The sequence below is a fragment of the Asterias rubens genome, chromosome 18 (assembly GCF_902459465.1).
Source record: "Asterias rubens chromosome 18, eAstRub1.3, whole genome shotgun sequence".
Classification (NCBI taxonomy): Eukaryota; Metazoa; Echinodermata; class Asteroidea; order Forcipulatida; family Asteriidae; genus Asterias; species Asterias rubens.
Genome location: NC_047079.1, coordinates 3,284,956 through 3,298,854, shown reverse-complemented (window position 1 = coordinate 3,298,854; position 13,899 = coordinate 3,284,956). Strand labels below are relative to the sequence as shown.

Here is a 13,899-nt window from a genome sequence, read left to right as displayed (position 1 = left end):
AGTAAAATTTAAAATCGTTATTTTAGAAGGTTGGTTGTAAGTATTGGAATATAGTTTGGCCCTTGGAAAAAAGTAGGAAACTTTTAATCGAGTACGAGGACTAACTTCCTGTACGAGTTGTGTAGGTTTTAATGGACTTTATGATATTCAATCCTGTTCTTTAAGTTTATTTTTTTTTGGGGTTTTAAAATCAGCTGTTTTTGTTTTGGTTTTTTTTGGGGGTTTTTTTTTTGTGTTTTTTTTATAGCCTTTTAGATGACAAATTTACTTAATTTCAGAGGGAAAAATTTCCACAAAAACAGGGGTTTCAGTATGAATTTCATAAATTACTCTCTTTTTGTTATCCTTACCAATCTGTTTAATACCTTAAACATACTCTTCCAATAACTATAACTGACATAATTGAGAAGTGCAAGAGTGTAATCACAACACAAAAAAGCTGCACATATCCCATTTGCTTCCTCAGCGAACCGAAAACCCCCAGTCAAACTGTCTGTCAAGTGATGAGCACTTTAAGAAAATCAACCAAGCTCCCCCGTGAAGATTTGAACTCGAAATAAGACAAAATACAACACTTAAGACTTATCCGGGTACATACGAACAACTGCTTGTTAGCATCAAGTGACTGCACAGCGGTGCAGTGATATTACATTACAGATAAGGCTGCTTGCTCAAATCAGAGAAAATGTTGTAATTGCTAAATAACGGCTGCTGGGTCAGGGAAGGGTTTTTTCTTTATGCACTCTCTCTCTCTCTTGTTTATATTAACTGTTACCAGTGCAGTGACAACAGAGTTGGAACAAATGGGATGGGTTGGGTTTATGATGGTTGGCAACATCTTGACAATCTACGCTATCGATGGAAAGTAACAGTTGTGTGTCGAACAAACCCAAACCAGAATGTCAAAATCTATATATTCAAAAATGATCTCAGCTGATAAAGAAGGTGTTTTGCCTTTGATTGATTTGAGTTCAGGTGTTAAAACATGTTTAATAAAGGACCACTTTTCAATGGGGAAAAAAATTAACAACTATTAATTAGTTACAGGTTAATTAGGAAAATATTGCTCAGCTGCCGCCAGCAAAAATGCTAATGACCTCTCTAATGTGTGCAAAAATTGATGACGTTTTGTACAAAAATTTGATTACTAATTCGGGCCTAAATTTCCACTAATAAAACATTTAAAACCGTAATGCTGTAAAAGATTTCTTTTTTTTTGGGGGGGGGGGGGGGTGACAACACTTAATTTATCATCAATTTGAGTATTATTTTAAACAACATTGTTTTGTTAATAATTTGTTCGTTGTGCGGGCTGCGTGTTGTCAAAACACGCCTTTTACGTTACAGATGAAAATGAAGCGCTTTAAAAAAAAAATTATATATATATAGTCCTTGGCACTGGTCCGAGGCTAACATCTATTTAGCAATATTTGACATTACTTTTGTTTTTTGTATAATCATCAAAGGAGGGGATCAGTTTCAATCGAAAAAGCTCAAAGACTATAACTTCATACCGGTACCAATCCTCCAGAGGTACTTTTTATAATATGAAGTACAATCAAAGTGACTGGTTCCCAGCTAATATCTACTTAGCAATAATTAAGAGAGCTTTGTTTGGTAATCATCATGGGGAAGGGTGGTGATTTCCTCTAGGGGCCGTTTATATCCGAAACATGATCAAAGTGAAGGAAATAGTATTTGCCAGCCAGTGAGTGCCATACAAATCACTATTCATTATTTCGATTGATATGAATGCTACAAAATCCTTAAAAAACATCACTATTTACTTGTTTTTTGGTTTTGGTTTTTCGTTAAATACTGATCACCCGGTTTGATGACATTTTCCAAGATTGGTTGAGGTGTGCTTTTGGAAGGGAAGGGAAAACTGGAGAATGGTAATGAATTAACTTTTCCTAATTATATTGACATACATTTCCTTTATAAAAACCTGAAGTTTTTGAGGTTTTTTTTTTTCTTCCTTTTTTCTTTAGTTTTTCAAGATATTGAAGGACATTTTAAGCTATTGAGGGACATTTCTTGAACTCCATTGTGACTCCCAGATCACAAATTTAGTCGATCTCTTTTAAAAGCAAATGATGTGACGCATATTTCTCATCTCTGGCTGCGTATTTATATCTCATACTGAGCTTACTATTTGGTATAAACATTTGGCACACATCTGAAATATTCCCAGCTGGGCCCAATTTCACCAACAACACAAAATAACTAGCTTTAGCATGATACATGTACAACTCTTCTTAAAATGATACCAGTCAAATTACTTTTTTATTTGTTTTTGTTTTTATTTGCACTATTTGGTTATGAAATTATGACATCAAATTCATTTGAGCGCTCAAGATTTCAGATAAAGCTTAAAGACAGTGGACACTATTGGTAATTGTCAAAGACCAGTCTTCTCACTTGGTGTATCTCATCATATACTAAAATAACAAACCAGTGAAAATTTGAGCTCAATCGGTCATCGAAGTTGCGAGATAATAATGAAAGAAAAAACACCCCGTCACACAAAGTTGTGTGCGTTTAGATGGTTGATTTTGAGACCTCAAGTTCTAAATCTGAGGTTTACAAATCAAATTCGTGGAAATTTACTTCTTTCTTGAAAACTACATTACTTCACAACGCTTTATACTATCAACCTCTCCCCATTACTCGTTACCAAGAAAGGCTTTATGCTAATAATTATTTGGAGTAATTACCAAAAGTGTCCACTGCCTTTAAAAGACCAAACATAAACATCAAGTCAAAGCATTCTAAGGACATCAATCCAATTCACCATGCTTCGGCCAAACTTGCAAAATGTGGGTCCAGAATGCTCCCCAGTTTTGCAAAGTCCTAGCAGGAACCCTGCTTCATGTACATTTACCAAATGATTAACTTCAACTAACTTCAGTAAAAGTCATCACTAATTGTTTGACTGAGTGATGCTTTAATCATTGTAACAAACATTACGTGGCACTACACTCTCATTCAACCTACAGACCAACATTTCATCAAAATGCCTAAACATCAGCAATCACAAAGAGCATTCCTGCTCGGAAATTGTAGTAATCACCAAACCACAACTATCTTGTTAACTAGATAATGTGAGAAAACAAGAAAGTGTACAACTGTACATACAAGACTCACCAATGCACTGAACATGTACGTACGCATGACCCCTGCCTGTCCGTCTGATCAGTACCCATGGACATTGACAGCCCAATAACTACACCACATGGATAACTTTGGCCGATGTCAACTTTAACAGTGCGGCCTCCGTGACAAAAATAGCACGCACATGCAAAACTGTATCCCAGAATCGCCTCTTCAATTACTCAGTGACATCATTACCCTGATGAATAATTCATGAGGTATTGACATACTGATGGCGCTCTGTATCTAGGTTGGCATGTCTGTGGTGGTACTGAGCGTGACTCCAACACCCGGCCCATTGCTCATCATCAGTGCAGGGGCCCCCCTCGTGAATTATGCATGACTATTTTAATTAGGATACCCAAAAAAAAAATGGTTATCTAATGTGCGGAACAAACTCATGGATTAATCATGAGGAATTCCTCACATCTTAACAAACAAATATATCAGCATCCACACAGCCCTTCATGAATTATGCATCAGGATTGTGATTACAATGCATCAAATGCAAATGACAGCATCACTACCTCTAACAGGGCCCCCCTCATGAATAATGCATGAGGCGTTTAATTACCATGCAAATTAATGTCCAATATCAGCGAGTCTGAGATCAATGTGTTATTGCTTGATAGAATTCCATGGAATTCTGATATGCATGCCAACGGACATTCTGCACATTTTTCTGGGACAGTTTCAAGGTGAATTATGCAGAAATTGGAATTATAGCTCACGGATCTGATAAGTGACCTTTACGGGGTCCAGCCAGAGTGACTTTGGATTATCCAATAACTGCAGGGTCTTTGTGAGATTTTTTTTATCCCATTTTTCAATTTGTGAATATTATAACTCTTCCATCTTGTCATTAGAATGACGTAAAATATGAGCTTAACATATGAGCTTATCATACTGAATCTGAAATGTCTGTACAATACAATAACATGAATACATTTTGGGTCAGGAAATTGAGTGGATCTATCATCAACATGAATCCAGAATTATTTTTGCGAACAAAAATGTTTTGTTTTTACAGGTTGAGAAAGCGGGATGTAGAGGGACAATATGATGTGTTTCGACAATATCTCTCATACTTTGATAGTATTTCATCGTTCCTCCCTCCAGTAAGTTGGGGGAAAAAGCAAGAGTCACCGGATAAACAAAAGGTCAGAAACTAGCATCCACATTTAAGGGGATAGGTTGAAATGATGGCATTTCCAGTTTCTACCTTTTGGTAACCCCTGGAGTTTAAAGGCAGTGGACACTATTGGTAATTACTCAAAAAAATTATTAATATAAAACCTTACTTGGTAATTAGTAATGGGGAGAGGTTGGTAGTATAAAACATTGTGAAAAACGGCTCCCTCTGAAGTGGAGTAGTTTTCAAGAAAGAAGTAATTTTCCTCGAATTTGATTTCAAGACCTCAGATTTAGAATTTGAGGTCTCGCAAATCAAGCATCTGAAAGCACACAACTTCGTGTGACAAGTGTGTTTTTTCTTTCATTAGTAACTCCCAACTTGTATGACCGATTGAGCTCAAATTTTCACAGGTTTGTTATTTTGTGCATATATGTTGAGATACAGCAAGGGAGAAGACTGGTGTTTGACAATTACCAATAGTGGCCAGTGTCTTTAAAACATTGCAAGTGTGCTAGAGAAGTAGATCAAAGAACAAGACTTCTTTATATCTATATGTATCCAAAATCCAGATATTTTTTACATTCCGGTCAACGTTTCAGAATTTCTAGGCAATGTTAAACCTATGTCTTTACATTTCTCACTATTGTCACTGGTACATTAATTGCCAGCCAATCATGCCAATATCACATTTACTGAATTACCCTGCAAAACAATGTCGTAATGAATTGTCAGTCAATGTTACATTCACATCCGTTTCCAGGTAACACAACGTCTATCAATTTTTCAGCATCTTGTACTTTGATTGTTGTTTTTTTTAATTTATTTTTTTAAAGACACTTTTCTGAAATTTCAAGTGAATTTTTACCACCTTTTAAGCAGATAGTTTTCAGCGACATTTTTGTACTCTACCCTATTTCAGGCCTCCAATTTTGTTATTGAACATTTAAACAGGGAAGTTTTATCAGCCAAGAATACATACATGCACAGATCTGAACTTTACTACTGCTGTGGAATTTGTCCAACTGAGTATTTCATTATTACCAGAGGAAAAATGTCAATCCACTTTTGGGTATTACACAAGTTGAGTACGAGCATGATAGTGTCCATACTTTAAAGGCACTGGACACTATTGGTAATTACTCAAAACAATTGTTAGCAAAAAAACTTACTTGGTAACGAGCAATGGATAGTTGTTGATAGTACAAATCAATGTGATAACTGACCCCCTCAAGAAGTAATTTCTCACTAAAATATTTAAATTGAATTCGAGACCTCAGCTGGGAGCTCTCGAATTCAAGGCATCTGAAAGCGCACAACTTGTGCGACGAGGGTGTTTTTTCTTCCCTTGTTATCTCGCAACTTCGATGACCAATTGAGTCCAAATTTTCACAGGTTTGTTATTTTATGCTTGATCGAGATACACCAAGCATGTCTACCTCCATGCACCAAGTGAGAATACTGATCTTTGACAATTACCAAAGGTGTCCAGTACCTTTGATAGACATGGTTATGGTTACAAAAACATCAAAAAAGAATAGATATGTGAGGGTGTTTTGGATGGATCAAAGAAAATTTGACAAGAGTGGGATTTGAACCAATTACCTCCGGTTTATAATGCCTACACTCTAACAAGAGGGCTCTATCTAGCCCCTTGTAGTGATCTTACTATTTTGTAAATATCTTTGTTCAATCTGTCATCTTAACTGTCATCTAAGTTTGTTTATTAAAAATGCTCTTTTTGCTGCAGAAGTGAGAAGAACATAGTGATGCTGGTTTTTGTGTGTGCGTGGTTCAGTTTGTTTTTCAATTGCTGGAGAAAAGAAGGGGGTGGAATGGTTTTATTTTAAATCAAAAGTATTGATTTTCACATTTTTCTTGAAAACTGGACAGTTTGAAAGAATTATACCATTTTCCCCCAAAAACACAGAGTACAATCCCTTTAAAACAAAGATCACAAATTTGTACGAACTTAATATGTTTGACATTTTCAGCCAAAGGAAGTCACAATTTCACGAGGAAATTATGAAAATCTAGATTTCAAAGTAAATCCAATGCTTGGGGGCAACTCTAACAAAGCGCTGTCTGTAACATGGACAGGAGGACATGTGTGGGGAAAACCTACAGCAATCCCCAAAGTCTGGGTCCTTTTTAATAAAGCCTTTATAAAAGCAGAAGTTTTTTGCTTTCAGATCGACCCTAGGCACAGTTTCTAGGTCATAAATGCTGCTTACAGTAAGCAAAACACGAGGCACCCTAACTTAAAGGAACGTTACAGAACTGGTAAGAAAAAAAATCGTGAAGATCACAGATTTACATACGACTTACATGGTCTAATGATGATGATAGTTGAAAACATCCCTTGAAATATTTCTGTCTGAAATGTTTTATTGGATGAGAAATAAATAATCTAACTTCACGTTTCGAGTTTATCGCTCAGTGAGCGTTTTATTCAATTTTATTTTGGCATCGATGCAATGCAAAATTTGTAATCGGTTTTTCACTATTCTCTCGTGACCCAGATGGCCGATCGATCTCAAACTTCTAGAGGTTTGTCAGTATATGTATATGGTGGATTACATGAAGTGCTTACACTGCCAGCAACTGTTTCTGTAATGTTCCTTTAAGCAATCCAGTTTGATAACTTCAATATTATTGCTAACTGCATGCAAACCAAGCGACGAGCTATAGAGGGCGCTAGCTATGCTTTTCTTTTTAAATGCACAGAATGCTCTTTCTTGTTAGCTGGGTTAACACAAGAGGCCGACTTAAAAAAGTCTGAATTCAGATTTAAGTATGAAATCTCAAATAGAGAGACCCCGAAAACATGGGTCAAAAAGTTGGTATTCCCCTGTCATGTAAACCTGGAGGTCACAGGTTCAAATCCTGTTCTAGTCAATTTAACAGTCAGTGACCTATCACATCATTCTCCAGCTAGCACTGATAGTAGTGGTCCTTTCTCTATGGTAATATACGTCAGTAAACTAATTGCTTCAGGATTTTGGCTGCATAGTAGGCCAACAAGATATAATATTGAAAGTCATTCCAAAGACACGTTAGTGTAATCATTGTCATTTTACGCTAAACTTACAATTTTATTAAGAATGTCAATTGGTTTAACCCTACAATATCCTGCTCCATAGGTTTTTTAAATTTTTCTAAATTGTATCTAATTTTTTTTATGGTAAGCGCATTTGTGTGTGTCCCCCACCCCATCCCCCAATGAAAAATTAAACAAAAAGCTCCATATTAGAGTATCGTAATGCATTGACGCAAATGTAGTCCTCTATAATGTAATAACAATCAAGGTTTAATTATAAATGTGAAGTCAACCGTAAAAATATTATTCTGTTCTCTAATTAATGAGAAACAATCAACTGAAGAAATAATAACTGAAGCTGAAGTGAAACAAGTATGCCCTGTTTATACTCTTTCCAATGTTTGTGTAATTGTATTTATACAACTGAAATTACCATGATAATGAATTCCACAATGAAGAAGAATTTGATGAATTTTAAGCAGAAAATGGCCTCGAGTTTCCAGAGTATCCCCCCTAGCAGGAAATGGACTTATCCAACCCAGAAAAAATGCATAGTCCAAATTTGTATTTAGAAAAATGTCTGAGTGCAGTGATGCTTGGCAATGTTTATATTAGTACATGTACCAAGAATTTACCGCGTTAAGATCCCGCGGATGTAATCCCGATATCAGTGGGTAGGGACGAGATGACCCATGCCTTTAAAAATGCCAAATGGATAAACAATTTAGGGATTATTATTATCCGGATAGTTTTTAATGGAAAACGCTGGTTTGGAGGGATGGCCTGTAAAAACATAATTTTTTGTTTTTATTGTTGCAAGTGGTTAGCTTCTGCAATCAGGGGGATTATTGTGAGAATGATTTATCTCCGTAATTATTTACATGCGGGGTGAATCATTTATGTTGGGTAAGAGGTTGGATAGCTTGCAAGCTTTTTGAATAATTAAAAACTGTGGATTAAAGGGTGGGCACAACATTGGTAAGAATGAAAATAGAAAGGGTTTTTAACATTTGGTATAAAAATGGTCATGATGGAAACTTTCCTTGAAAAATTTATGCTTGAAATGCTGTCATATTTTTTTAATTTTTTTAGCTGTTCCGACCTACCGTCGGAACAGGTTTTGTTTTCGTCTAGATTTTTATTGTTTTTATTATTGTTCTTTGTTTCCGCCTAAAACCCCATTGCATTTTTTGTTTTTTGTTTTTTTTTGTTTTTTGTTTTTTGTTTATTCCTAATCTCCCAAACCACAAAGTCAAAAGAGTTAAATCATATATAAAATTGAAGCTTAGAACTTAAGCTCAATTCTAAATGTCACAAATGTTTAAATTCTTAATTAATTAACCACGTGACCCTCATTTGCATATTTAATTGGGAAATCTTTGTAGCACCATATCTCAAGAAGTTCACGGCAGATTCTTATCCTGTTTGTTGGTATAGACTCCTTGGGGATTGGAGATTAATTTTGAAAAACCGTGACCTTAAGTTGACCTCTACTTCCGGGTTTACCGGAAGTGGGAATTTTAATTATCTCAAATACTATACAACCGATTTTCAAACTTTTTTCAGTTTTAGACCCCTTGGGCGTTAAAAATCAATTTTGAAAAACCGTGACCTCAAGTTGACCTCTGCTTCCGGGTCAACCGGAAGTGGGACCATATCTCAAGAAGTACACGGCCGATTTTTAGACTTTTTGTAATTAAAGACTCCTTTGGGATTGAAGATTAATTTGGCAAAAACCCTGACCTCAAGTTGACCTCTACTTCCGGGTCAACCGGAAGTGGAACTATATCTCAAGTACTCTACAACCGATTTTCAAACTTTTTTTCAGTTTTAGACCCCTTAGGCATTAAAGATAATCTTTGAAAACTTGTGACCTCAAGTTGACCTCTACTTCCTGGTTAACCGGAAGTGGGACCATATCTCAAGAAGTACACGGCATATTTTTAGACTGTTTGTAGTTATAGACTCCTAGGGGATTGGAGATAAGTTGCAAAAAAACTTTACCTCAAATTGACCTCTAATTCCGGGTCAACCGGAAGTGGGACCATATCTCAAGTACTATACAACCAATTTTCTAACTTTTTTCAACTAAAGACCCCTTAGGCGTTGAAAATAAACTTTGTAAAACCGTGACCTCAAGTTGACCTCTACTTCCGGGTCACCCGGAAGTGGGACCATATCTCAAGAAGTACACGGCCGATTTCTAGACTGTTTGTAGTTATAGACTTCTTTGGGATTGGAGATACATTTTAGAAACACCGTGACCTCAAGTTGACCTCTACTTCCGGGTCAACCTAAAGTGTGGCAATATCGATTTTCAAACTTTTTTCAGTTAGAGACTCCTTGGGCATTGGAGACTAGCCTTAGGTTACCATGACCCCATGTCGACCTCTACTTCCGGGTCAACCGGAAGTGGCACCATAACTCAAGACACTATTCGGCATTTTCGTCCTTTTTCAGTAATAGACTCCTTGGTCATTTTAGCACATAATCCAAGGAAAAGAACACGGAACAGCTTTGTGTTTGTTCACAAACACCTAATGTCTAGTTTTTTTATTATTATTATTATTTTTTTTTTTTTAAGAAATGAGTGAAGCCATTAGGTATGATCAGATGAGTCCAAAAGTGAACATTTTACTTCAAGCTAACTTTCAGATGAGATTTAAATGAGTTGAAACTGCTTGTGAAAGGATAGTCTTGGCCCAAGCCATTACTGATTGCTAGTGGATAAATTGTAATGCCTGTCAAGTTGGGGTAAATTATGCCATAAGAGGGCATATAATACGAATCACTGTGAGCGTGTTACACTGTTACACTATCTACTAATGATCCCCGACGTCATGAGTTAAAGACTAGCAAAAGAGCTCCCTTCTTCTGGTAAACTAATAAATGCAAATGACGTCTCACGCTAAAGCTCACAATCACGGATACTGAGCATTATTCATATATTAGTTTATCATTGAAAGTAATTTTTTCAAACAGCAATAGAACTTTCAACCAAAACAAGAAATAATATCTTGTTTACATGACACTTGACCCCAAATGTTCAACCTCAAAAGTGATTTTCATTGATACAAGAATCATAAATATTAATACAGGATAAGCTAGCATGCTCAATCAATCTTCACATGTGTGTTAGTTTCACTTTAAACAAAAATCCAGAAAATTACCAAGAAATGTCGCTCTTACAACTAAAAGTGTTTATTAAAAAAAAACATAACATTCTTCAATCATTTCTCACTTGTCCTTTCCTATTAATGCGAACCATAGCATAAAACAAAGAACAAGTAACCCCGGGGGGGAATTCAGTTTACCTCTTTCCTAGATTTTCCTTAAAAAGGGGTTTCCCACACAGAAAAATATTGTTTTAAAACTACTTCAATACCTGCATTTTCTCTGGTAGAATGTGCAAATAGAAAAGGAAAGTTTGAAGAATTTCTAATAAATGCAGTCTTTCATTTGTGACAGAAAGATGTGAAGGAAAACATTAAGTGAGGAAATTCCGCAACTATACTCTCAAATTCACTTCCATCAACGAAAACAAAACAGAAACTGTTGTTGGTGTAATTTTTGCCTAAATGTTTACTTTCGTTTGTTCGAATTTCAAGCCAAAAGACACTTTGGTGATCGAATCTTAGACTACTCTCGAAATCATGCAGATTTTAGTCACATCCAAAAAATGCCAAAAATGTTTTGATCAGACACTAAATTTCTCAAGAAAGAAAAAAGAAGATCAACTGTGTAAAGAAACTTTCAGTTCCTTTTTTACCTAAACAGCTGGAAATTAGCTAACATGCCTGATTTCTGTTAAATTTATTTCTTTCTTTTTTACTTGGCGTTCTTTTCCCTAAATTATGGGGATTTATTTGGGAGATGAAGGGAAAGAAATTTATGTTTTGTTGGGACTGGGGAGCAGACTAACATGGGAGTGGCTAATCAAGAGAGATTCGCAGTCCCACAAAATAATACCATGTTTCCAAGGTGCTAGTTTTCGTTTGTTATTGTCAGTCCCACCCTTTAAGCGACCCCCCCCCCTTTTTTTTTTTTAATTGAGGGATTGGTGGTTTTTAACTGTTGGCCGGTTTTAAGGGCCATTCTTTGTAGCAGGACAGCTTTGTAGAGGTGCTCGGGTCACCTGTTCCTCCTCGTCACTCACTGACTTGGTATTTTTAGCTATTTTGCTTCTTTATATATCAATTTTTACATTAATATTTTTATGCCAGTATCTAAAGTCTGATAAAACTAAACTTTCAAAAACCTCTCTGGATTGTACTCCCACCTTAGTAAGTTTCCAATGATAGACTAAGAAATGAAAGGGAACAATATTGTGCCTCTTTTTTAGTGGTGGTTTGTACCATGTACAGCATGATTTGTTTACTTGCAAACTTTAGATTACTGGAAAAAGCAAGTTGAACTGGAAAGGTTTTATCAATCTTATCTCTAATATCTCAAACATTTCAAAACAGTTAACAAATTGTGGCAAAATAATTCATTGTAAACATTCCTATACTTGAAGGAATAAGGTGTAGCAGTGATACATTCCATTCCATTCCATTTCATGTTTTATTTCATGTTTTATTTCGTGCGTCTCCCGTGACAGTAACAATATTACTGTTTCCTGCACAGGGTCAAATTTCTGAGATTACCCATTGTTTTCAGGATCCTTGGAAGGAAAGCGTAAACATACCGTGCTAAAAGGTCAGTAGGGAAACTGTCTGGAAAGCCCCGAAAAGACTTGAAATTTAACAGGAATTTGGCGTTAATGTTCGCCGAGCTCGGCAACATTTGATAATCTCTCCCAAGTGATGGTTGGGTCTTGAAAGAGCCAGTTGATTCAATGGGTCGATCCATTGTTTTGTGGGGAATGTCGATCCAAGTTTCTCAACTCGATGATTCCATTTTAAATTCTTAAATTTTGTCGAGATTTCATACAAAGTTTCCTTTTGTCATTTAGAGGAAAATTAAGAAAACATAAATGCACAAAATAGCACCAAAAGATGAATTCATAAAGCCAGTAAGCAGGCATTTTCTCTAGCGCCATAACCACAATGTCCATTTCACAATCAGTGTATACTGTAAACAAAATGAAAAAAACACAGCGACTTGCTGGCAGTTCTTATCAGGATATCAGTGATGCAACAATTCAAATTCATTATCCCCATGCCATCATGCTAGAATATCGAGCTAATATGTGAGAATTGTGCACCAACGGGCAGAAATTACGGCCAATACACAAAATTACTTTTTAATTTCATACTTAAGATGAATTCACACAAATCATTACGATAAAATCATTTAGAATGCCACCCCAGACTGCACAGTAGGCCTCAGCAGAACATTTAAACATTCGTTTACAATTTCGTTTTACTAAAACCAAAAAAGAAAAGAAAAACCCACAAAAATGCCAATTAAAAAAAAACAATTTTCTTTTCTGCAACAGCAAATTTCAAGGAAATCTGCAGGGCATCATAGGACTTTCATCTCAGAGCTTTCGCTAAACAAAAAGTACTGTCACAAGACTCACTGAACTTTGGAATCCTTCCTAACAAATTAGCAACCCTTAAGAGTAAATGTTTGTTTGAACTTGTTTGCTTAAGAAGATTACAGGCCCAACGTTAATAAAACAACTACATGTACCTAAAGAAAACCAGTGAATATTTTAAGCCCCCCATTTAATACAAATTGCAAGGTTATAGGGGCAAACTGCTTTATAATGTCCCAGTAAATCAGAGAGTCGACAGAAAGAAAATTCAGGACAGATTCAAAACGAAAAACAAATCCAACAAATCGGGGGAAAGTCCCAGACGGACGGGGGAAATCTCAAACCTTATTGAGATTTATCGATTATACAGCGTCAGAATCAAAGAAAAAACACAAAGTCCTTTTGATGGCCTCTCTCAAGAAAATTCCCGGTCAACAATTTGAGACTGTTTTCAGGATTCCTTGCTCATTTGCTCGGAGCTTTAATTGCCCAACTATGGAAGCCGTGCCGTGAATGCCCTTTTTGAAATTCCAAGGCGGGTAGAAATCATGGCATTTTTGACGAGCCCAGCTGGTTGGTTTCTTTTCTTCCAGGACTTGATACTTGAGAAGCACACGTATTTCAGTAATTGACAGCAACATGCAATTTGTTGCTCTTTTTTTATTTTTAACACAGGTGTAAGGAATTTTGTTTAGCGAAATGGTAACAAAACCCTCCATTGTTTGAGTATGGCAAGAACAAAACAACATCGAAAAGGAAAGAAAAGTCAGTTCCTGAGATTATTATTTCCTTTCAGTGGCTACTCCGAATGTGAAGCTCACCAAACTTTTGTGCAACAAAAAATGCATTAAAAAAATTTCAATATAATTTCTTAAAGAATTCAGTTGTATGTAAATCATGTAAAGCTCTTGCCCAGAACAAGAAGACAGTCTTTGGGGATAACACCGAGTTGCAATGACTGATCCAAAGCTTCCAGCATTTGCATCTTGCAATCCGGGAGTTTTGTACGACAATTTTGTCAAAATAAGTTTTTGTACAACAATCAGGGAGATTTTTTAGAGTTGCATTCAACAAAACAAGGACAAAGTTTCC

The 13,899-nt window shown here is 36.0% G+C and overlaps 1 protein-coding gene across 4 annotated transcripts in view; it reads right to left on the bottom strand.

Annotated features, from left to right (window-relative positions):
• The window catches only part of LOC117302154 (zinc finger protein castor homolog 1-like), a 69,596-nt gene that overhangs the window by 39,067 nt on the left and 16,630 nt on the right, over positions 1–13,899 (bottom strand). The window contains exon 1 of one of the 4 annotated variants that reach the window (XM_033785960.1): positions 3,148–3,230. The exons of the other annotated variants lie outside the window; for them this stretch is intronic. The gene's annotated coding sequence lies outside the window, so the exon portion shown is untranslated. Of the gene's footprint in view, positions 1–3,147; positions 3,231–13,899 lie in introns of those variants that run through there. 4 annotated transcript variants of the gene reach the window in all.